We start from the raw sequence: 23,573 nt of genomic DNA, 5'->3' as shown, positions 1-23,573 counted from the left end.
TAAAAAGGCGAAATTCCACATAAGCAAACAAAATAATGAGCAATTCAAAATATAACGGGATAATTTTTTTTAATCGTTTTCACATTATAAAATTTTATCGTACTTAGTATCGTTTGGAATCCATTTATCTCCGCCAATTCTATGCTGTCATATTTTCCGTCGTTCTTTGTTGTGATATCTGACAGGTAAACGATATAATTTAAAACTTAATTTTGTCTTATTAGAACACCCAAACACGCAACAACCTCTATTATCAATTTAAAAATATGAAACAAAGTAAAAAGAAAAGAGAAAATAGAAATAACAGATCGAGTACCACGATACTTCATCGCACAAACTAGTTAACAAAATGGCGACTGTATACCCATGTGATCTGTGACAGCCAATCCAAATTAAAAGCGGCACAACAGATACGCTACTTAAACTTGGTAATCTAGGGCCTTAGGAGCGGATAGAAATTAAATATTATAAATTACTTAATACAGTTTACATATACTTGAAAATTAAAATAAAAATATCCTTATTACACAACTAAAAATATACATGCATATTTTTATCGAAGAAGTTTAGTTTCTGCAGACGAAAGACAACATTGAAGACAGTCGGAAACACTCGTCTACAAAATAGTCTGCGTGGAGGGCTTTTCTGATGGAGTTAACCAGCCTATACGTACATGAACCTCCCATGGTTAGCCTTACGGCAAGAGAACTCTAACCCATGATCGGTCTACCCCTGAGGATATTTTACGTCAACACTGTGGATGGTGCGAGCCAGGGGCGGAATTCATATCAACCTGTGATCGATGAAATTGGGAGGGAAATTGTAATCTATCCCTTAGCCACAACGGCTATCATTCCTCTAATTAGCAATTTTAGAAATTATAACTATATTGCACCATTCACAACTTGCACCATTTTTTCGAAAAATGCTTTCCTTATTAGACTCGCATGTCGAAACCTATAATACAATTAATTCTATTATATTTCATTTCAAGAAATTTGCTGTGGCAACATGCAAGGCTCCTTTTTACATGAAAAAGTTGTTATTTTTTATTTAAAAAAAAAAAACAAAAAACAAAAAAAAAACACTAGCTTTCGGCTGGACACAATTAAAAAAATACATGACTTGTCCGCAGAAGAAATTAGCATGACCTTTCGCCCCACTTATACAATGCAAATTGCAAGTATCACTGAATAATCCATTAAAATTCAAGTAAGCAGATACGCAATCATTAAATAAGAAACCACAAACCGTAACCAGACATGATCTCTGAAGAGTACCTACCTAACTGTAACCTTAACTAACGAGGGGGTGCTGCAGTGGCGAAATTCCGTAATGAGTCCAATTCGCAGCAGACAAAAGAAATAAGTAATAACACTTAAAAATAGAAAAAAAAATTAATACACATTCTCGTGGGAGATTTCGTTACAAGGACCGGATAGTCCAGTCTTCTTGTTATAAAAAAGATTCGATGGAACAAAAGAAAAAGACCTTCATCAATATTCTACGAGTCGGCCTTCCCCAATCGGGCAAGTCGCTTAGCCAATTAGGACAAGACAAACGATTCTCGGGGTCTCTCAGCAAATTAGTGCGCAGGTTGCCGTGGCCAGTTAGTGAGATCTCGTTAATTGGGGAAGGGGGTAGCGCAGTTTGGCAGGTTCGATATTACGTTTGATCTCTTTCCACCTTCGCTAATGATGCAATGGGGGTTGCAAAATTGTTTTTTGTCACAAGAAGCCAAACTAAAAAGGTTTCGTAAAGGGATACAAATGCGCAACGTATAATTTTTCCCACTAAATTTCCATGCCCACATTGTTCAAGTTTTAAAAAAAATTACTTCAAATAAACGGAAATTTTCAAAAATTATTATATTTTATTTTAACAAAATTGATTTTTGTACGTTTTAAATTCATAGGCATGATCGGTTTTATCTTCTATGCAAATAAAATCGAACCGCAAGCAGCGAAAATCAAATCAATCAATTAAAAATTGATTGGATTGTTTTATTTTATTGTCTTCGTTTGGTAATGACCACCACTGTCATTTATCAAAATTGAACAGTATTTTTAGTTTTTCATGTTCTTACTATCTATGCTGTTATCGACAAATATTTAATGTACTAATATTTTAACTTTTAATCTACGTACACCTCCCTGGGGAGGGGAGGGTTCCACTAATCTTATCTTCCTTACCAGGGGTTTCCAACTTACAAGAGGCCGGGGGCCGCAATTAAAAACACCAGTCAAATGGCGGGCAGCAACTTTATCAAAATTTTATATAGGACTCTTTTATGTTTGAAGGAATATTAAATATTACTGTCAGATTTTTATCAAGTTGTACAAAGTAAAAGGATTGAATTACAAAAAAATAATAAATATTTTCTTTGATGCAAAAGCTGAGAAATAAATTTTCTTGCACCGTTGATTTGATAAATTTCACAGAAACGAAGAAGTTGGGGGTTTCTTTAACGAAGGAAATTATTTTTTTCGATAATTCACCGCAAAAAAAAGGCAACTAATATATTTTAATTCGAGAGTCACGAAAAAAAGCTTCGCGGGCCGCCAGTTGGCAAACACTGTTTTAAACAACTCCTCGATTTCAAAATGAATAAGTAAAAATAATAAAAATAAGAATAACATTAAATAAGTAAATATCAGAATTATTTAATGAAGCTTAATGAATAATTTAGAACTGATTATAGAATGATTTAGAATTTAAATAATGATTAAGGAAGTAAGGAAGTATTTTTATATATTGAGCAATCCTTACAGTAAGTTCAAACTGGGTATCTTTCAGTTACCAAATATTAGCAGACAATTAATATGAGTTATCACAATAATAATGAAAATTCTTATACATCCATCCCCATTGAACAAAATTCGGAAACTGCTGAGATATGATTAAACAAAGAAAATCATCCTTCTTTTTTAGGAGGCAGTATTTTTGGTGGTATGGTATTTTTGGCAATAATATCAAAACTTTAGAAACAAAAATAAATAAATAAAATAAATAAAATAAATAAAATAAATAAAATAAATAAAATAAATAAAATAAATAAAATAAAATAAATAAAATAAATAAAATAAATAAAATAAATAAAATAAAATAAAAAAATTAAACTTCTCTTTTACATTTTCATTTAGACATGCATTCTTATGTAACAATTTATTAACAGTTTCAGCGGTCGAATTGAGGGGCAATCAGACATCCAAACATTTCCCTGTCCAAACGCCATGATGCATAATTGCTTAGAGAAAGAAATTCAAAATTTGGCAAGTTATCAATCGATATCAATAGCCAAAAATAAAGCCAACTCCGCAACAGTAATATTCAATTTTAACTAATCTGGCTACAGCTTAATGACCAAAAAAAAAAAAAATCCTTAAAATTTTATATACTCCTTTAACAGAAAATTAGAAATAAAGTAGCTTAAGGGGACACTAGACGTTCAAAATCCATCAAAAATCCATTATTTAGTTTTTGATATATTAAAATGATTAACACTTTACTAAGTAATGGGTAACAAACCATGTTCAAATCAGAGTTTTTTTTACCAATTTATATGATGAATTTTTAAAGGTCTATACATCAATATGTAGTTCTCGTTGACAAAGTTACTTTTTTTCATAATGGAATTTTTCAATGTTCTCACAACTTTAAAATAAGTTCCTGTCACAATTTTTTCTTTATTGTTATTGTTTGTACACAGACTTCCATTAATGCTGCCAATATTCTGTTTAAATTTGAAAAAGATCGAATAAAAATGTACTTTTTTTGATTTTAATGTCCTGAGTCCCCTTAAAGAAAAATAACGTTAAAAATAATAGGCAATAAACTGTTATCAATGCAGTGTTACTGAATCGATAAGTTATACATTTGTATTGAATCAAAGAGTTAGCCGTTACATTGAGTGTTAAGAAAAGAATAAAAATATTTATGACCGCTTTTTAAAAAATGTGATAAAAATTAAATAATTGATTTAATTTAATCATTATAGGATTAATAAAGATTAAAAATATAATGAAATTAACGAATTTTTAAAAGCTAGAAAACATGTAATATCTATAATGGCATCAGATGAGTACATGTTACAGCTAAAGTGTAGAAATCAGATACTCTACAAATTATCTGGACAATGTGAAGATTAACTAGGTAACCGTTACTAGATAACAGTCAACTAGATAACTGTTAAATAGATAACCGTTAAAGTGCTACAAATTTGTAACACTTCTTAAAATTACCTAGGTAATCTACATACTTCCTATAAACTATGCACATAACCGAACAGACACTCGTTAAAGTAAAAATAAGATATTTGCTAGAACAACGTTCCTGTACGCTACTATTTATATGTTTTACGCTATCTAAAACATGAAATTACTACAATCAAACAATCAACACATTAGCTGTCAGAATCAATCATCAGTCATTTAAAAAATATAATACAAGTATTTATATGATTTAAAATATTGTTACAAGTACGGAAATTAACATAGTGTCATTTATTTGTTTTTCAGTATCCAATGAATCAAATCAATACAATCAAGCAATCAATAAATTAGCTGTTAGAATCAATAATTAATAATTTTAAAAATATAATACAAGGATGTAAATGGTTTAAAATATTGTTACAAGTACGGAAATTAACATAGTGTCATTTATTTATTTTTCGGTATCCAATGAATCAAATCAATGCAATCAAGCAATCAATAAATTAGCTGTTAGAGTCAATAATCAATAATTTTAAAAATATAATTCAAGGATTTAAATGGTTTAAAATATTGTTACAAGTACGGAAATTCACATAGCGTCATTTATTTATTTTTCGGTATCCAATGAATCAAATCAATGCAATCAAGCAATAAATAAATTAGCTGTTAGAGTCAATAATCAATAATTTTAAAAATATAATTCAAGGATTTAAATGGTTTAAAATATTGTTACAAGTACGGAAATTCACATAGTGTCATTTATTTATTTTTCGGTATCCAATGAATCAAGTCAATACTATCAAGCAATCAATAAATTAGCTGTTAGAGTCAATAATCAATAATTTTAAAAATATAATTCAAGGATTTAAGTGTTTTAAAATATTGTTACTAGTAAGGAAATTAATATAGTGTCATTTATTTATTCGGTATCCGATGAATCAAGTCAATACAATGAAACAAGAAGAAATTGGTTGTTAAAATCAATCAGCAATATAACAATCTCTATTACAATTCTCATTTATTTCTCACTGAAAATCATGCATTTCTTAAAGAAAAAATCTTGCCAAAACTTTTCGCCAAAAGCATTAAACAGCCAAATACAGAAATCATGTTAAAATCAGGATTAACGACTATTTCATGAGATACATACCAATTAAAAGAAGGAAGGGGAGAGATATCTCCTTTTATCCATATTTATAATCACAGAATAATTATATCGGGTAGGATTAAAGATAAAAATAAATTATGATATCATAAAATCTACGATATCAAAGGTATAATTAAACGGCAACAAAAAAATTATGCTAGTTAGAAAATTGATTTCTCTCAATAATTACGCTGTCATGACATAAAAAATTATGTTCTCATGACATTTTATTTTATGCTACGATTTAGTTATTATTTTAATTTACTTTTCTAGATAAGGGTCTTGCTTTTTTTTTTAAAGTTGATACTTTCGAAAAAAACAAAGTGCTTCGAAAAACACCGTTAATAAAAAGATCTGTCACAAAGAAAATTAAAAAAAAGCCATAGTTTAAGTGCCTTACACTTGAAGCAATGCGATGATTTTAAACTACACGTTTATAATCTTGTCATGAAGAATTATCTCAGCATTAGAACAGACAAACACCTTAAACATTTAACATGGAGAGGGAGACCAAGTGAACCTTCCACGGTTATCCTGACGGCAAGGTAACTCTAACCCATAATACTTCTACCACTGAGGATATTTGACGTCAGCACTGTGGTCGGTGCGAGCCGGGTGCAGAATTCGCATCGACCAGCCATCACTGGATTCGAACCCGGTTCATATCATTTGAAGGCGAACTCTCTATCCCCTGAACCATCACCTTCGAATTAAGCTAGTTCTTTTAATATTGACTTTCTCCTCCCAACTGGCCACGATTGAGGCAATCGTGGCCAGTTCCAGCTCAAGCTCAGTGGCCAGTTCAAGCATTTATATCGTATAAAAATCCTTTTAAATCCTCGCTGCCAATTGTGCAACATTCGTGAAGAAATAAATGGACGAGAAGTATTTGAGGCATTGCCCTGCACTGGACTCGGGACACTTGTGGGAGAAATACTGAAGAGCTCGGCACAAGATGAATGATTTATAAATTTACTGCAGTTTCAGTTTTCTTGCAGTTATCTCTGTTTTTTTGTTCTAATTTTATTGTTCATTCTTCTGTCTACAGTAGTCTTTTATTCTGCTTCAGAAATAAAAAAAAATTAAAAGACTTTCGACAGCAACTCAGATGCGAGCTTATAAAATCGAAATCTCGAGTCAGATTAATAAATTTTGGTGTAACAATTGATAAATAATCATTATTAAAAAAAATTAAAAGGAAGACTCTTAAAATTGCAATAACTGTCGAACAAACTTCGGGGAAAAAACTTGTGTTATGTTTATCACTGACAATGGCTCTGTCTGCACGTCAAATTTCAATTTTGTAGTGGTTTTTCTGTGAGCTGCAGAATTGCCTGCATTGTATTCGTAAGTTTAACAGTTAATATTTCTTCTCGAACTAGTTTTCGCGTATAAATCTTTTTATTTCATCGTATTATATAAACATTTTCCCACAAACTTTTCGAAATTTCACTTTTTTCCCTCTTTTCTTTTTAGTTTAATAGTTCTTAAGCAGCAAAACAAAATATGCCGTAATGCTGAAAATCCAAAACAGCAGCGGTTGCAGCGGCTACTTCGATTTTTAATATTGAGAGAAATTTCTCCAAATAAATGAATACTTTTTATTAAAGATCAGCTTTTAAGTAGTTAAATGCGTAAGAAATGTATAAGGAGGAAATTATTAAAAAAATTTTTTTGTTTTGTTCTTATAGGGATATCTAACGTTTGCCCTTCACTTGAAATGAACTTTAAACACTATCTTGAATTAACTGCAGAGAAGGGGTTACACTGCAGAAGAAACTTAAACATTGCTATCTAGACAAGTGAGGCACCTTTCCTTAAGTATTTTTGTTACAGGGATAAAAGGAGTTTGGTAAAATTATGGTACTTATATAATAAGTGAATACTTTTTATTGAAGATCACCGTTTGAGTAGTTAAGCGTGTAACTGCTAAAATTGACAAAATAATTCGTGTTTGTTCCTTTTGGCAGTAAATAAGTAATCATAAAAGGACACAAATGAACTATTATGTAGTGATTATAAATGTACCTATACGAGAAAAATTGGAATAAAATTTACGCATGAACTAAGTGGATATTTTTTGCATTAGCCAGCGCTTTGATTTTTAAAAAAGTCACAGCTACATGATACACAAATCAAAACAAATTAACTAATATATTAATGTAATTTTCGATCAAAATATTTAATTTCTGCTAAATAAATTTTAAAAATGTAGCAATTGAAAACCATTTTGAAAACCGAATATTGGCACCTGATGAGTTAAAAGAAATTCAAAAATTTAATATAAAAACTGAGGCATGCCCTTGTTTTACAATAAGTTTAAAATAATTGATACAGAAATAAAAAAAAAATTATAAAAAAATTTCTTTAAATATTTAAAAGAGAATTTATACCTATTCTTGATTAACTTAGAAATAGAGACGCGATAGCTCAGGGGATAGAGCGTTCGCCTTCCAATGAGGTCAACCGGGTTCGAATCCCAGCGATACCTGATCGATACGAATTCTACATCCGGCTTGTACCAACTACAGTGCTGACATGAAATAACATCAGTGGTAGACAGAGCATGTGTTGGAGTCCCCTTGCCATCAAGCTGACAGTGGGAGGTTTTTGTGGTCTTCCTGTTCATATAACGCAAATGCGGGTTAGGTCCATCAAAAAGTTCTCAACGAAGGCAAATTTCTCCCTATACTTGGTCCAAGAGTTCCCTTGTCATCTGGATTGGGTTTAAAATTACAAAGCTACTTGAAAACCAGTTGTCGTAAACCCAAAAAATTACAAAAGTATAATTTTTAAACAAACAGTTATAAACTAGTTCAGTATGCTCTAGAACAGGGGTGGCCAACCTGCTGCTCGCAAGCCACATGCGGCTCTTTGAAGGATTATTTGCGGCTCTCGATAAATGTACCAGAATTCCTTTTTAATTTCTGCACTATTATATTTTAAAAAATTATTATCGTTCCGTGTGTTCCGAATTTCGGACATTTGTACCAGAATCGAAGTATCCTGAATAAAAAAAGGCTGTTTTTCGAATTATTTCCGTATTCGAACAACGTACTTATGTGAATCATTTTATTCCATTTTAAAATTCGTGAAATCCAAACACTGATCAGTCTTAACCAACCAGCATCTCAAGGAACTACTGAGAAGTGCTGTCACCAATGATTCACCAAATTTTAAAGAATTTTCAAGAGAAGTCATATAAATGTGTTTAATATTGAAATTCAATACACCTATTTTGTACTTTTATTTATGTTTTCAATAAATATAATTTCTGTGAAGAAAAAAAAATTTAATACCTTTTTTGAAGACTTTTTAAATACGTATTTAATTGCGGTTCGCGAAAAATTTCAAATTTTGAAAAATATCTCGACCGTTAAGGAGCTTGGCCACCCTTGCTCTAGAATTTCATTTTTACCTTCAAGTTTAAAAACTTGTCTGCCGCCAACCAAAACTAAGTTTTTTTTAAATGTATACAAATAGTTAAAGTGTGAAACACAGATTACTATTTCAGATCTTTTTTTTATATCAACTATTTGGAACCTTATTTGATCCTTCAGATTGTGTTCTCCAAAATCATCATCATTCAACCACATGCATGCAACACCTATAATTAAAGGTAAAAAGGAAGAAAAAAAAGAACATTTTCTGTTGAATGAGCGAATTCATGTGTATCAATGAGGTCAACCCTTTGATAAAGTCTTTTGCAAAATCTTTTCTCTATAGAAACTTAAACTAGGAAGATAAGTGGCCTTTAGATTGTAAGGTACGGTCACGGTTTTTAATGATTTTTTTTCTCTCTCTCCTAAATGTCAAGATGATAATAGAAAGTGCTCATTTTGAAGTTAGACCATGCAACGTCGTTAAGAAATGTGCGAGTTTTAAGATGCGCGACATCGTAATTTGGATGTAGCAATTACTTTCTGCGATTTCGCTTGCTAGTTAAGCAATATTTCGAACCTAAAATGAATACTTAAACTATTTATATATATATATATATATATATATATATATATATATATATATATATATATATATATATATATATATAAACTGCTGTTTGTAGAAAATGCAACACCATGAAAGAATCATCAGAATCAAATGAAATTTAATGCAGAAACGACTTGTACTGATACAAATAAATGATGAAATTTTCAAAACAAAAGAAACAAATTAAGCGTCCGAAATCAGTATTTGGTGCAGCCACCACGCGCTGCAATAAGTGCTGCTATACGACGTGGCATGGAGTCAAACAGATGTTGAATATCTGCTTGAGGAAGAGAATTCCATATCGCTTGTATGCGCAACCAAAGTTCGTCTTTGGAAACTGCAGGACGCGGATCACGAGTGAGACGCCGACCAACCATATCCCACACGTGCTCAATAGGCGACATATCCGGCGAATAAGCAGGCCAAGGAAGAAGTTGCATGCGTTGTGCTGAACAGAAGTCTCTAACAGTCCGCGCAACATGTGGGCGTGCATTATCCTGCTGAAAGATAGCTCCAGGGATGCCTTGAAGGAAAGGAACGACTTCGGGCTGTAGCACTTCACGGACGTATCTGTTGCTATTGAGATTACCCTCAATTCGTATCAAATTGGATCGTCCATGATACGAAATCGCACCCCAGACCATAACTCCGGGTGTTCGACCACTATGTCGTTCAATAATACACTCAGGAAGGCAGCGTTGACCGGCATAACGTCTAACACGAACACGGCCATCATGGGTCCACAAATTGAAGCGTGATTCATCTGAAAAGACAACTTGGTGCCAATCAGCTCGCCAGTCTCTGTGCTCAAGAGCCCACTGCCGACGCAGCCGTCGATGATCCGCCGTGAGGGGAATCCTGTATAATGGCACCCTTGCACGCAATCCACGGCGCAGCAGACGACGACGAATTGACGAAGCCGACAATTGTACACCTGTAGCAGTAGACCAATGTGCTGCCAGCTGCCTGGAGGAAGCTGTGCGATCATTCACCGCCATGCGGAGCAGGTGTCGATCATCGCGCTCTGACGTCACCTTCTGTCGTCCAGTGCCTGTTTTTCGAGTTGTTCGGTGCTCGTCGGTCCACTGCTTCCAAACTCGCATCACTGTGGAACTGTTCCGCTGCATACGAGCTGCTATTGCGCGATAGGAAAATCCTCCTTCTCGAAGGCCGATTATCCTCCCTCGTTCAAACTCCGTAAGTTGCTTGAATTTCTTATTCTTTCGTCGTGGAGGCATACTCAGGTCTCACTAAACGTTTGCCACTAACAAATAATCATAGACTATTTTCAACGTCCCGCTACAGCACTTTATTTATACGCTTTCAGCATCAATTCAGAGGGCGCTGCGCGCGCCACGCACGCGCGATGGCTCTGAAACTTTATTAATTTGCATAATATCCTATAATTGACATTTGCTGCGAATTTCATTTGATTCTGATGATTCCTTCATGGTGTTGCATTTTCTACAAACAGCAGTTTATATATATATATATATATATATATATATATATATATATATATATATATATATATATATATATATATATATATATATATATATATATATTCTATAACCGTTTGCAACAACGGCTCAGTTGCAAACACAATTTTTGTGTTCACGAATACTAATGTTCAACTACGTAGCCTTGTAATTTTGAACCCAATTCAGAAGACTCCTGGATCAAGTAATGGAAGAAATTTGCCTTCGCGGTAGACTTTTTGATGGAACTAACCCTCATTTGCGTTACATTGAGAGAAAAACCACGAAAACCTCCCACGGTTAGGTTGGTGGCAAGGGGACTCTAACCTATAATCCGTCTACCACTGAGGATATTTTAAGTCAGCCCTGTGGTCGATGTGAACTGGGTGCGGAATTCGTACCGACTAGCCATCGCTGGGATTCGAACCCGGTTCATCTGATTGGAAGGTGAACGCTCTATCCCTTGAGCCATCGCGGCTCTATACTTAAACTATTGAAGAAAAAAAAAAGAAATTATTCTCTGTAACGTATAGTCCCTGGCCAAATTATTAGACGTACTATAAGATTCTATATAAAATCTTAATTATAATGTAATATTTTATAGCTTTATTGTTTTTACGTGGCTGAAACCGGTTTGCACTTGTTTATGTCTGTCTATCAATTGGTAAACAGTGTAATGTAATAGGTTAAAAAAAATACAAAAAGGAAGTATATAAAAATTTCCTGAATAAAAACCCATTACATGTATGTTTAAAAATAAAAGCATTGCCTATAAACTTGTGCAGAATATGTAATTATAAAAACATTACAGTGCATCTAATAATTGGGTCTAATTATTACAATATAATAATATAATACCCGATATAATAAATATTCCATATTTATATAATATATCGTCTAATTTATCCAATCATAGAATTTAGATTACATATCTTCTAATTTAACCAATTGATACACGAACGTAGACGAGTGCAAACTGGTTTCAGTTGGGTAAAAACAATAAAGCTGTATAGTATTAAATGATAACAAAGATTTTGCATAGAATATTACAGTGCGTCTAATGATTTGGCCAGAGACTGTATCTATGTTAGAAAATTAATAAGAGGATATTGTTGAACTAGATGCTGCCCGCCTGGTCGGAAGTACTTTGATTTCAATTTTAACTATTTTCAAGAGGTGTTCGCGATATTAGTACAGCTCTCAATGTATTGGATTTTAGTAATAACTTAAAATCAGTCTGGCAGCCATTAAATTACATAAGCCATTATCAATATGAGTTCGAGATACTTCAGCATGGTAGGCAGCAGGAATATTAAATTTATTTCCATCTCTATATTAAGATATGATAGAAAACTGTGTTTAAAATTGCTACCAAAGCTTGTTGAAATTTCCTTTTTATAACCTCATCATAATTCTAATGTTTGTAGAAACCTCAAAGGGCAAGTCAAACTACTACGTATAGCAATATGATTCAATTTAAAACTGCACTTCGCAAAAATTTTGAATTATATTGCATTTAGTAGTGTGGAAGTGATAAAAAATACATTCTTGCTGGATATAAGTGGAAAAAAGAAAGAAATTCATTCGTGGAAAATTACTGTATCCATATCCGACTCCTAATTTTGTTTTCTCGTAGATCTAAACGCACTAACAACCCCAACTGCAAACGAAATGTTGCTATAATCAGAAGCTTTCAAATAGTGTAGTATACATCTACGGAGAAAAAAAATTGCCAATAAAGAGAAATTTTTTCGATTCATAAATACTGCTATTTAAAAAAGAACGTATCAGTTTATTCCAATATCAAATGATATACATAAGAAATAGCAAATTGTTATAAAGCGAAAAACAAACGCTGAAAGCCTTTTTATTTAATGAAAACTTTGCTCAAGAAAAATTATTTCATAAATTACTTTAAGACATAGTATTTAAAATTGTTGCTGCCATGATCATTTAAATACATTTTATTTTATTACAACTTTTATTAAGCTCCATAAAGTTATAAAGTCTTTCTTTTTTACACATGGAAGGAAGAAGTGGACTTTATAATTCCATCTTTTTTAAATAAGGAAATTTTCAAAAGTGAAAGAATACGTAAAGAATTTATAACAATCCTACTGCTGCCAGGTATATTGTATTTTTTTTTTCTAAATCTCTAAAATATAGTTTTACATGTACTCCGAGAAAAAAAAACATGGCCAAAACTACTAGAATATGGTGAAATTTACCTTGTTTCTACCAATTTTGTCAAATTAATTATAAAATATTATTTTATAATGCTTGTTAAAATTTGGTAAATGTGGTAAAATTTAGTAATTTTACCATGATACCTTTGAGCATGGCACAAAAACCATTAATTCGGTAAAATTTACTTCTTAGTTTTGTCGTATTTAGGCAGTACCATATGAAACGTTACCATAGGAATGGTTTAAATACCGCATATTTTGGTTCTATAAAGATAATTATTGTTTATGTTTATATATATATATATATATATATATATATATATATATATATATATATATATATATATATATATATATATATATATATATATATATATGAAATGCCTTTACCACGCAGTGTGGTAATTTTATCAGATTTTTTTCTTCTTATACTTCTATTATTAAGCTTAGTTTAAGAATAAAAGAGTTAAATAAAAATAAGCTTCATCGTTTTGTATAATTAAAGTGATATATTTCCGAGATGGCTTGTTTTGAAAAGTGAAATTTAGGAATCAAACAATGCACCTAGTTAAAAATCCCATTCATTGTTTGCAGTCACATGAAAATAACAATATATATGTAGCATAAAAACACTTTTGCTCAAGTTGTTACGAGAGTAGAAAATTGTCTCCCTTATTAATGACGTGAGTAAGAGGTTGTGGAAACGGGAAGGGCGAGGGCCAGTTCTGGAACGTCGGTTATAAATGACCACTGCCCACGGAATTACGCATCTGGACACACTTTATTCTTCTCCACAGGTAGTCAAAGAGTTCGTCTTTTTTTATAGCTTTTTTTTTTTTTTTTTTTTAAGCTTCGAGAACAAATTGCTTTTTTAACGTTATGTAATAGTAAAACTTGGTTTGGAATATGAACAAAAAATGTTTGCGGGTTTATTTTGTTCTAAATATTGGAACAAGAAATATCGCTTCATTCAATAAATTCGGGTTTAGTTTTTCGAATACTGCCGTCACATATAAGGATTTTAGTGAATAATATGTTATTTTTAGAGCAATTAAGAGTTTTAAATAGCTATACAGTAAAAAAAATTACAGTACTGAGTTAAATTGAGGAAAAAAAACACCGAAAAAACTATGTGAATGTGGACGTTACACTGTTAGAATTTACATTCCGAAATTACGGTAAAATAACTGGCAACGGTCTCTTTTTTCGATTAACTATGAAGATCACAGTTAGGAACATTTTTTTTACCTTGATAGTTTTAAAACCATTTACAATTAGTACGGTTAAAGAACCGTAAACACAAAAATATACGGTTTTGTAACCATTTACGACGAGCATAGTTTCTTAACCTTGAAATTGAAATTTCAATGAACATTGGAGCTCTGTGGTGCTGCGCCATTTATGCGTAAATGATCGTTTCGTATTCTAATTGTTCAGGATCACCAATTGAAGAGTGCAGGACACTGGAAATACTTCATGCTTTGAAGGAATGAAAGATATATTGTAATGTCAACGCTTGGATTCGAACCCCTGTTCAGTTGGTTATGAAATTAACCGATTAGCGCTCTCAGCTACAGTAAGTACACAGCTTCTTGGAACAAAATGACTTCATAAGGTGGGCCTAGTTTGAGCAGATGAAATTCTGGTTCTTAAACTGTATTTAAAAACAATCGATAAACGTTTTTTCTCACACTTAACAGTTCGAATATCATCTTTTTTTATGGTTATTTAACTTCTTTTGTTGAATATGGTAAGATAACAATGAAATACTTTGCTATTTAACCCTTTTTACCGAGAAATTTCCAACAGTGAATGCAAATGCTGGTATATAACTAATAATGTTAATATTTACCAGTTTTCAAACTCTTAATGTTACATTAAAATAAAATTAAAATTACAATATAGAAATAAAGGAAAAATATTCTTCTAATCGATAATGAGAATATTGACGTTCAACGAATAATATTGACATTCACCAGATTTAGAGTCTTCATGGTAACATTTATTAAATAAAAAAAATTATTTTCAGCCCAGATTTAAATGAAAATATCTTTCGATGCTATTATGTGAATGTCTATGTTCAACGAATAATGTTGACATTCACGGAATCTTGGACTTTTACGGTAACATAACTAAAAAACTAAATTATTTAAAATAACATTTATATGTTTATTTGAATTATATATTATTATGTTTATTTGAAATTAAAAAAAATGTGCATTGAAAAGCTAAATTAATTAAGGGAGAAATAGTTCTAATTCGTTCAGCAGAAATGTTAAAAACAGTCTTATAATTATTGATGCCAATAATGCTTGATTAATTTTTGTAAAAGGAAATATTTAAAGTAAAAAGAAAAATGTACGTAAGGTCACCGGGAAAGGTAATGAATAATAATAAATAAATAAAGACATTGAAATCATTTCAGCTTTCGGGCGCTGAGAATTATCGTCTGCTTACTCGTTAACTTTGTTCTAGTTCATAAAATTAAGTTGCTATGGTAACAGTCTTTTTTTTCTTCTTCTTTTTCCCTTTAAGTCTTCTTTTTTAAATTTATTTTTTTTTTATTGTGGAGAAGAAACAAAATGGCTTAGAGTTGATATTTATTTATATTTGAGCATTAATGTATTCATATTTACGCCATTTTATATCTTTGAGGGTTTTGAGTGTCGTGTTTAGTGTGAATTTTTGTGTTTTATTTTTTCGAAAAAATATGTTCTTCACATTTTAAAATATCAAACGAAAAGTACCTTCGGAAATTACCCTATATTGATATGCAATAACCTAATCGTTGAGATGTGGATTTACGCTATTTAATTTACACCAGCCGAAATTCTTCTACCCGAATCTTCCACCAGAAGTAACAACCTCTGCAAATACTGGAGAAACAATACCTTTACGACTTTCATTAGTTTTATGCAGACGATAACCAAAACAATATGGAAATCAATGTTGGAATAACGATCCTACCATGTTATTTTTCCTACCAATAAAAATGAGCCGATAACAAAGAAAAACTATGTTAGACCATTATGTTTTTATGTTATAAACAGATATAGGAAGTAGGGGGAAAAATTGCACATTAATGCTTTTTCAAAGAGATCAAAATCAGCTAGATAACCTAAAGTTTGACTTATATAGATAGTCAATTTGACAGATTTCACTGTAAATAAAATTTTTAAAATAAAGATTTTTGAATTTAAATAATCGTAATATTCTGTATAACAGATCTTATACATTTTCATTGCTGTTAAAGTCCTTATTTTATAAACAGCAAAAATTTGTTTCAAAAATTAATCTAAGACATTTTTAGACAATCAAAGCAGCTGGGAATGGTGGTAACGAATGGAATGATGTATTGCTTGTAAACCTTAGGGACTCTTAATAGTGAGGATTCATATAGGGACTAAGTAGAGATGATCTGTCCTATATGATGTGATGACGAGGGGTTGAGAACACAGAGCCTTTAATGTAGCGGGAAATCGCTCCCCAAGGACTTCATTACCAGTCGAATCCCTCCCCTTACCACAAATGGCCATTTATTAAAGCCATATTAGCCAACGCCTTACTGAAACATGATTTTTTTTTCCTTGTCCAGGGAATGCAAATAGAATTTTTTTTCCACTTAAAACGAAAATAAATTGAAATGCTAAAACATATTGAATATTTCACAATAAAATTAGTAATTATTAACCCTTTCCGTCCCAGTCTTGCGTCAAAACAACTAAACCAACACATTTTTGATGGACTCATCTAATTATTTTTATGTCTGAGGGGATTTTTTTAAACCTAAAATGCTATTACAGCTTTTCTGTTAATTATATTTGTCTTTGTGTTTTTGTTCTTTCACTCATTTGCTAATGAACAAATTCGTTTTCTAAAGTTAGTTAATGACAAATACCAAAAGTTAAATTTTCACACTTTAAACTTGGGGAATTTATTTTCTCTTATTACTTCAAATTCGAATTATTTATTAATCTTTTTATTTAATCTTTAATTTCAGATAAACCATAAAGTTTCAAATTTTCAAAAATTTTTTACAAAATGCTTTCAAAATATCAAGCTGCAAATAGCAGAACTTCCCCACTCCACAATCCTGCCATAATTTATTTGCATTTTGGTTTTTTGGGAGAAGAAAAAATTCAGCCCTTACTACTCTGGGTAGTTTACTAATCAGAATTAACTTTTTCTATGCTATAAATGTTGGATTATTTCTAGAGGATGAAAAATAATTTACCACGAAGGGTTCCTTCCAAGGTTTACAATCTCTGAACTCAAAAAAAAAAATTTAAAATATGTATTTAGATAAAAATAATATTTTACAAATTTTATTTTAAAATTGAAAACCTTTTCTCTTATTAAGGGATTTTTTTCCTTATCTTTTTTAAATTTATTTGTTAGTTTGTTTTATCATTCCATCCAATCCCATCCCATCCAATCCCATCCCATCCCATCCCATCCCATCCCATCCAATCCAATCCAATCCAATCCAATCCAATCCAATCCAATCCAATCCAATCCAATCCAATCCAATCCAATCCAATCCAATCCAATCCAATCCAATCCATCCATCCATCCATCCATCCATCTTTACAAATTCATTCATTCATTGCTTACTTTTCACTTAATTGTTTATTTTTGAATGGAGAAAATGTTTTAGAATAACTTAAATTAAAATTCGAGTCCGCTTATCGGTTAATTGATAGGCTTGGAGTCAGAATAACGATAAATTACCTCTTAAAAAGAGGTGACTTTTTTATATAAAACTGTTTCTTAACATTTTATTTACATGTTTCGAAAATTTACAACAAATAGCAGTTTAATATGCAAAAAAATTCTTATTACTTGCATGCAAAACCATGGTGATTATCACCAAAAAATGCACATAAAAATTGTTCTCCAGACAGCCCTGCAATTATGCAAAACTGGAATGAAATCGAAAAAAAGAAGAGGGAAAAAAATAGGGAGACAATGTAAATTCAAAATAAATAAATGAAATACAGAGATTCCTGAAAGTTGGTCTGAGAAGCCCTAACTGGGAAAGGTGACAGGGTTTTTGAAATTTACTTTACTTTTTTTCATTTATTTTTTATTTATTAATTTATTTATTTTTTAAAAATGTTATAATTTTTGTATCCTGTAGCAACTTTTGTAACAATCAAATAATTAATATATTTAATATTTTACAAAATATTAAATATATTTAATATTTCTCAAACGATAAAAGAAATAACGAAATCTTATATAGAATAAACGACAAGATCGATATAAACTTAAAAGTAATTCCGTCATTATTTTTCATACAACATTTCAGTTCAAAATAAAATATAAAAACTCAAGAATTACGTTTCTCTGTTAACCATTCTCACAATATATTACAGATCTTTTTCAAAAACCATATCTAAGTTTTTATTTATTATATTAAACTAATACATTTGGCAAAACATTCAAAACAAGACTAGAATCGGTTCCACACCTGTGAATTCCACTGTCTGAAAAATAAAATATGAATTTAAGACTTTTATTGATAAAACATTTCATTCTTCACAATATTTTCGAGGAAGTTTGTAGTCTTTTTAGAATAGCATATTCACACCTGCTAATGAACTGCTGGGACCCAACAAAATGAAGCTCGAACATTAAGGGTTCCATTACCCCCCAAAAAATAATAATTGAAAAACATTGAATGAAATAATAAATAAAATAAATATATAAATGAATAATCAAGTAAATAAATGAATAAAAGTAATAAATAAATAAATAAAGCAGTTTAAGTAAAATAAATAAAAGTGAAGGAAATAGTTTATGAGAATATTTCAGTTTTGTATCCATTAGTTTCAGATATTTCTCGTTAAATAAATCAATTAAAAATCATTTCTACTAAACCACGCTTTGTGGAATTTTAAAATGAGAAAATAAAAATTTCAGTATTTAAACTTAGTTTGCTGAAATTCTAGCTATTTAAAAATTGAAGTAAAAGTTCAGAGCCTATATTAGCGAATTATTTTTAAAATTGAGGACCTTATTTTCGCCTGCAATCACAGTCTGTGTAAGATGTTATAGTAGGCTTTTACGCAGGGTGTTCTACAAGCATCATCCTTAAGATATAATTTTAGGACTTTTGTCAAGAAATGAAGTTAGAAACCATCCAAGATTATCACTACTAAGGAAGACAAATATAAAAACATTAAAACCTGTTGAATTAAGATCTGCCTGCAACAGCAAGAAATTGAGAGGCATTATTTACAAGTTTCATCAAATTAAGTCTCGCTTAAATATTAATTTACTATCAATAATGCGTATTAATTTTTCTTTTTAAAATCTAATCTTTAGAAAATTGTGGATGGTCACAGGAATATCTGTTTTTCCTCATAATTTTTTAATAGCAACATTTTTCTTTACAAATTTAAATTTTATTCTAACTGCAAAATATTTATTGCTTTTGATTTCATAGCTTCAGTGACAACTGTGATTTTCACAATTACATAATAATTTTTGTATTAGAAATTCTCAACAGTTTATTCAAGTATAGTATCAGAAATCTATAATTAACCTAATTCAGTAACTGTAATGTAACATTATGTAAATATCATTCAGCATTCATTGTGAATAGTGGTATTATAGAATCATTAATAAAGATGGAATCAATAATTTTCGGTTTCCTGAATATTATACCTCGCTATTATCTGTTTAGTTGCATTACCTTTACAAACCATTTGTATTTACTCAAAGAGATTATAATTTGGGTAAAATGTAACGTCAGATCGTTAATACAGTTAGCAACTCAAATCAATTATAAATATTTGCTACTAGTAGTGATATTAATATAGAGTAATATCAACTATTACCAAAACAATTCCCAGCATGTAACAAAGTATACTGACGTATTGCTTAAATTCTACATTATGCTAACAAAAATTAATGCACTATTTCAAAGTTATTTACTAGTTTACTACCTCATACATTATTTAAGAATGAGATAATTTTCTATAAAACTTGATTTAAATAATGCAAAAAGAGATTTCCTGGAATTTAATATATTTGCTCATTAAAAAAATTTGTAAATTTTATACCTTTCCTATAGTACCTGGCTTGAAACATAAAACACAGAGTCTTCCAAAATTTGACCGATAAATTTAGAAGGATGATAAAAAGCATCAAAGGGATGAAAACTTACTACAGATCATGGGCTTCAAACCAAATTGTGAAGGTGAAAATCGTAAAAAACTTTCGCATGTTTTGTTGTCTTGTTGTAACCACTGCAAAAAATACTGTAACATTTCTACAAAAAAAAATTTTTTTTTATTAATTATGACAAGATTTGTTCGGAATGGCACTCGCGGACTATATTACGCATTCTACAACGACATAGAAATGATTCCCAGACAACATCGAAGATGCCAGGTGTGTTTTTGATTGTCTACCTAAACGACGACAATCCGTTATCTCATATTATCTTATAACCGTCGTTATAAGGCCGACCCAATTTTATTGGCTTACGACTACTAATGTTCAACTCCGTAGCCTTGTAAGTTTGATCCCAATCCAGAAGACAAGGAAACTCCTGGATCGAGTATTGAGAGAAATTCGCCTTCGTGGAGGACTTTTTGATGGAGCTAACCCGCCTTTACGTAACATGGAGAGGAAGACCACGAGAACCTCCCACAGTTAGCCTGACGTCAAGGTGACTCTAATCCATAATCCGTCTTCCACTGTGGATATTTCACGTCACTGTGGTCGGTGCAATCCGGATGCGGAATTCATATCGACTGGGATTCGAACCCGGTTCGCCTCATTGGAAGGCGAACGCTCTATCCCCTGAGCCATCGCTGCTCTGTACGCGTTATCTGCAATATTCAGTCTCTCAACATAGTTTGCAATCCCGGGTTCTAAGTTGAGTTTTCCTACTCTGTAACTTTTAGTCTAATTTTGGAGCACTTCGCTTTTAACAATCATTTTAAATTAAAACTATTTTATGTCATTCATCAGTTTCATTGTCTCGCATCAATTTTTTTATTTACAATATGAACTGCTGTTTATTTTTTTAAAAAAATGAGCCGGTTTTTAAAAGGCAACTATGTAAGAAAATAACGTATGGCAATCAGCACATATTTGTCATAGTTTAATTTTACTTTAAAACTAGCATTGTATGGCAGACCCATTTTTGGGTTTACGACTATTAATGTTTCTACTCTTTGGCCTCATAAATTCGAAGCCAATCCAGAAGACAAGAAATCTACGAAATACAAACAGATGCTAAAAAAATCTAAATTTAAGATATATTTATTTTTGATATCATAACAGAAAATTAAAAAACGAATAACTTTTGGCCTTCTTAAAATCTACATTTGCTTTATAATCTAACCTTTTTATAAAGCAAATGTGCCGATGACCACCGGCTAAGCTATTTTTATCATTATAAAAAGATTTTATCATTATAAAATTTTTAAGATTCCCGGGGCACTCATCGGAATAATAGGCCTATTGCAGACCTCATATCTACCATCTATTTATTAAATATATGAATTATTTTCCCTATTGCCAGATTACTATTTAAATCAATATGGAATGTTATGAATAAGGTCAAAAGATATAGCAATCTATTTATTGATATTTCAGCAATAAAAATAAATTGCTTGATTAAAAACTTCCTTTACTTTAAAAATATACAAATGGGAAATAACAATTGATATATTTCAAGCTCTCAAAAATAGGCTTTAAAAATGGAAAAAGCAAAAATGATTTGAAACCTAAAACATATAAATGTTTCTGGAAAAGAAACCTATAAATGTTTTGCTTCTCACCCATATTTTCCCTTTTTCGTTGGCAACTTAATGCAATTTATAATTTACATCTTCTTTTATTTGTAATTTATTTATAATTTAACATAATTATTTTTCTTTTATTTATAACTTACGTTTTATTAAATATGAAACATATAAATGTTTCTGGAAAGCAAACGCATAAACGCTTTGCTTCCCACCTGTATTTTTCGTTGGCAACTTTACGTTTCATATTTCAAATCACTTTTGTTTCTTCCCACTCACGTGCAGCAAGTTTTGAAAATGGGTGCTTATTTTCGAGTGCTTGAAACTTTTTTTTGTTATTTCCAATTTGTATATTTTTTAAGCGAATGAAGTTTTTAATAATGTTTAATATATGGAATGTTTTCCTTTTTGTAATGCTTGTAACAACAAGCTCGCTACAACGACTAATCAATCTGCTATATTGAACTGTCGTTATAGCAGGCTTTCACAGCATAAAAGTTACAAAATCTGTCCCCCAACACGAATAAAAAAAGAAGCTACAACAAATACCGACAAAAAGATACTCTTTCACAACAAATTTTCACGATGATGGTCAAAAAGAATTAGAAGGTCAATACAAAATGGACAAGGATAGCCACAGTTTTTTCCTTCTTTCTTTTTTTTAGAGAAAAAACAAACAGTTGGAGGCAGAGAAGAAGAGAGAGGGGAAGGGGAGAGATGATGGACGTGGGTGGTGGGGAGGAGACAGGGTCAGATATTAGCCATGCAGATAGGAAGGAGCAAAGAAGAGAAGAATAGACTAGTGATGGGGTTTTTTCGCTTCCGCTGCTTTGTATTCGTACTTCCGGTGAGAGTGAGTACTGCAGGAAGGGCATGGCTACCCTTTTTACTTCCACCCCCTCTCCCCTACATCCAAACAATTTTTTTTTGCTTTTTATTTTATTTTATTTTTGGGTTGCGTCATCTATAGATCTCTTTAATGCGTGTCGAGTTTCCGCAATGGAGAAACCCCTCCCCCCCTCCTCCATAACTTGAGTTGCTCTTCAGCATCCCATAGAATCTTAGGGATGTTTTGGAATAAATTCATTTGTTAATTCCCCTTTTAGAGTCTTTTGAGGGTGAATAGATAAAGTAGAAGGGAATTTTTGCAGAGTGTTTGAAAAATCCAAGATTATTCTAATTTCTGTTATTTTTTTTGTAATATGTTTCGAGAAATAATATACTTTGCTTTAAGAAAATATGCTTTGTTTTATTTTGGTATTTAATCTTAGTCTCTAAAATAATAAAAAATAAATGAAAACTTTTGTTTATGCTGATCATATAAATAATTGTATGCTTAACTTATTATTTGTTTACCATTTTCGAAGCCTCATATTAAATTATGACCTTAAATCTGGAGCATAACAAATGTAAACAAACCTTGTTTCCGTTTGTGATCCATATTTTGTTTAAGTTTCATATTTATATTTTGTTTATGCTCCATGTTTATATTTTGTTTACATTCCGTGTTTATATCTTGTTTATATTTTGTTTTTATTTTCTGTTTTATTTTCATGTTTATATTCTGTTTAAGTTCCATGTTTATATGCTCTACGTTTATATTTTGCTTAAACTTTTCCGTTTTGTATCTCTAATCATGAGACTATTTTTCTTTTATGTATTTTTTTAATATTGATTAAATTTTTATTGATTTATTTCTTATTTATTTATCTTTGCTCGTAAATATATTTCATCATCTAAGAGCAATCTCAATTCCTTTTAACTTTAATACTTTTTTGATAATTAATTTTTTA

At 31.0% G+C, this 23,573-nt stretch overlaps 1 long non-coding RNA gene across 4 annotated transcripts in view; it reads right to left on the bottom strand.

Annotated features, from left to right (window-relative positions):
- The window catches only part of LOC110282747 (uncharacterized), a 386,528-nt gene that overhangs the window by 92,376 nt on the left and 270,579 nt on the right, over positions 1–23,573 (bottom strand). Inside the window, exon 1 of one of the 4 annotated variants that reach the window (XR_015432451.1) lies at positions 1,285–1,785. The exons of the other annotated variants lie outside the window; for them this stretch is intronic. This is a non-coding gene — a long non-coding RNA (uncharacterized LOC110282747). Of the gene's footprint in view, positions 1–1,284; positions 1,786–23,573 lie in introns of those variants that run through there. 4 annotated transcript variants of the gene reach the window in all.

The sequence above is a fragment of the Parasteatoda tepidariorum genome, chromosome 3 (assembly GCF_982258835.1).
Source record: "Parasteatoda tepidariorum strain Cologne lab strain chromosome 3, Ptep-v5.0, whole genome shotgun sequence".
In the NCBI taxonomy this organism is placed as follows: domain Eukaryota; kingdom Metazoa; phylum Arthropoda; class Arachnida; order Araneae; family Theridiidae; genus Parasteatoda; species Parasteatoda tepidariorum.
This window is presented reverse-complemented; position numbering and strand designations above follow the sequence as displayed.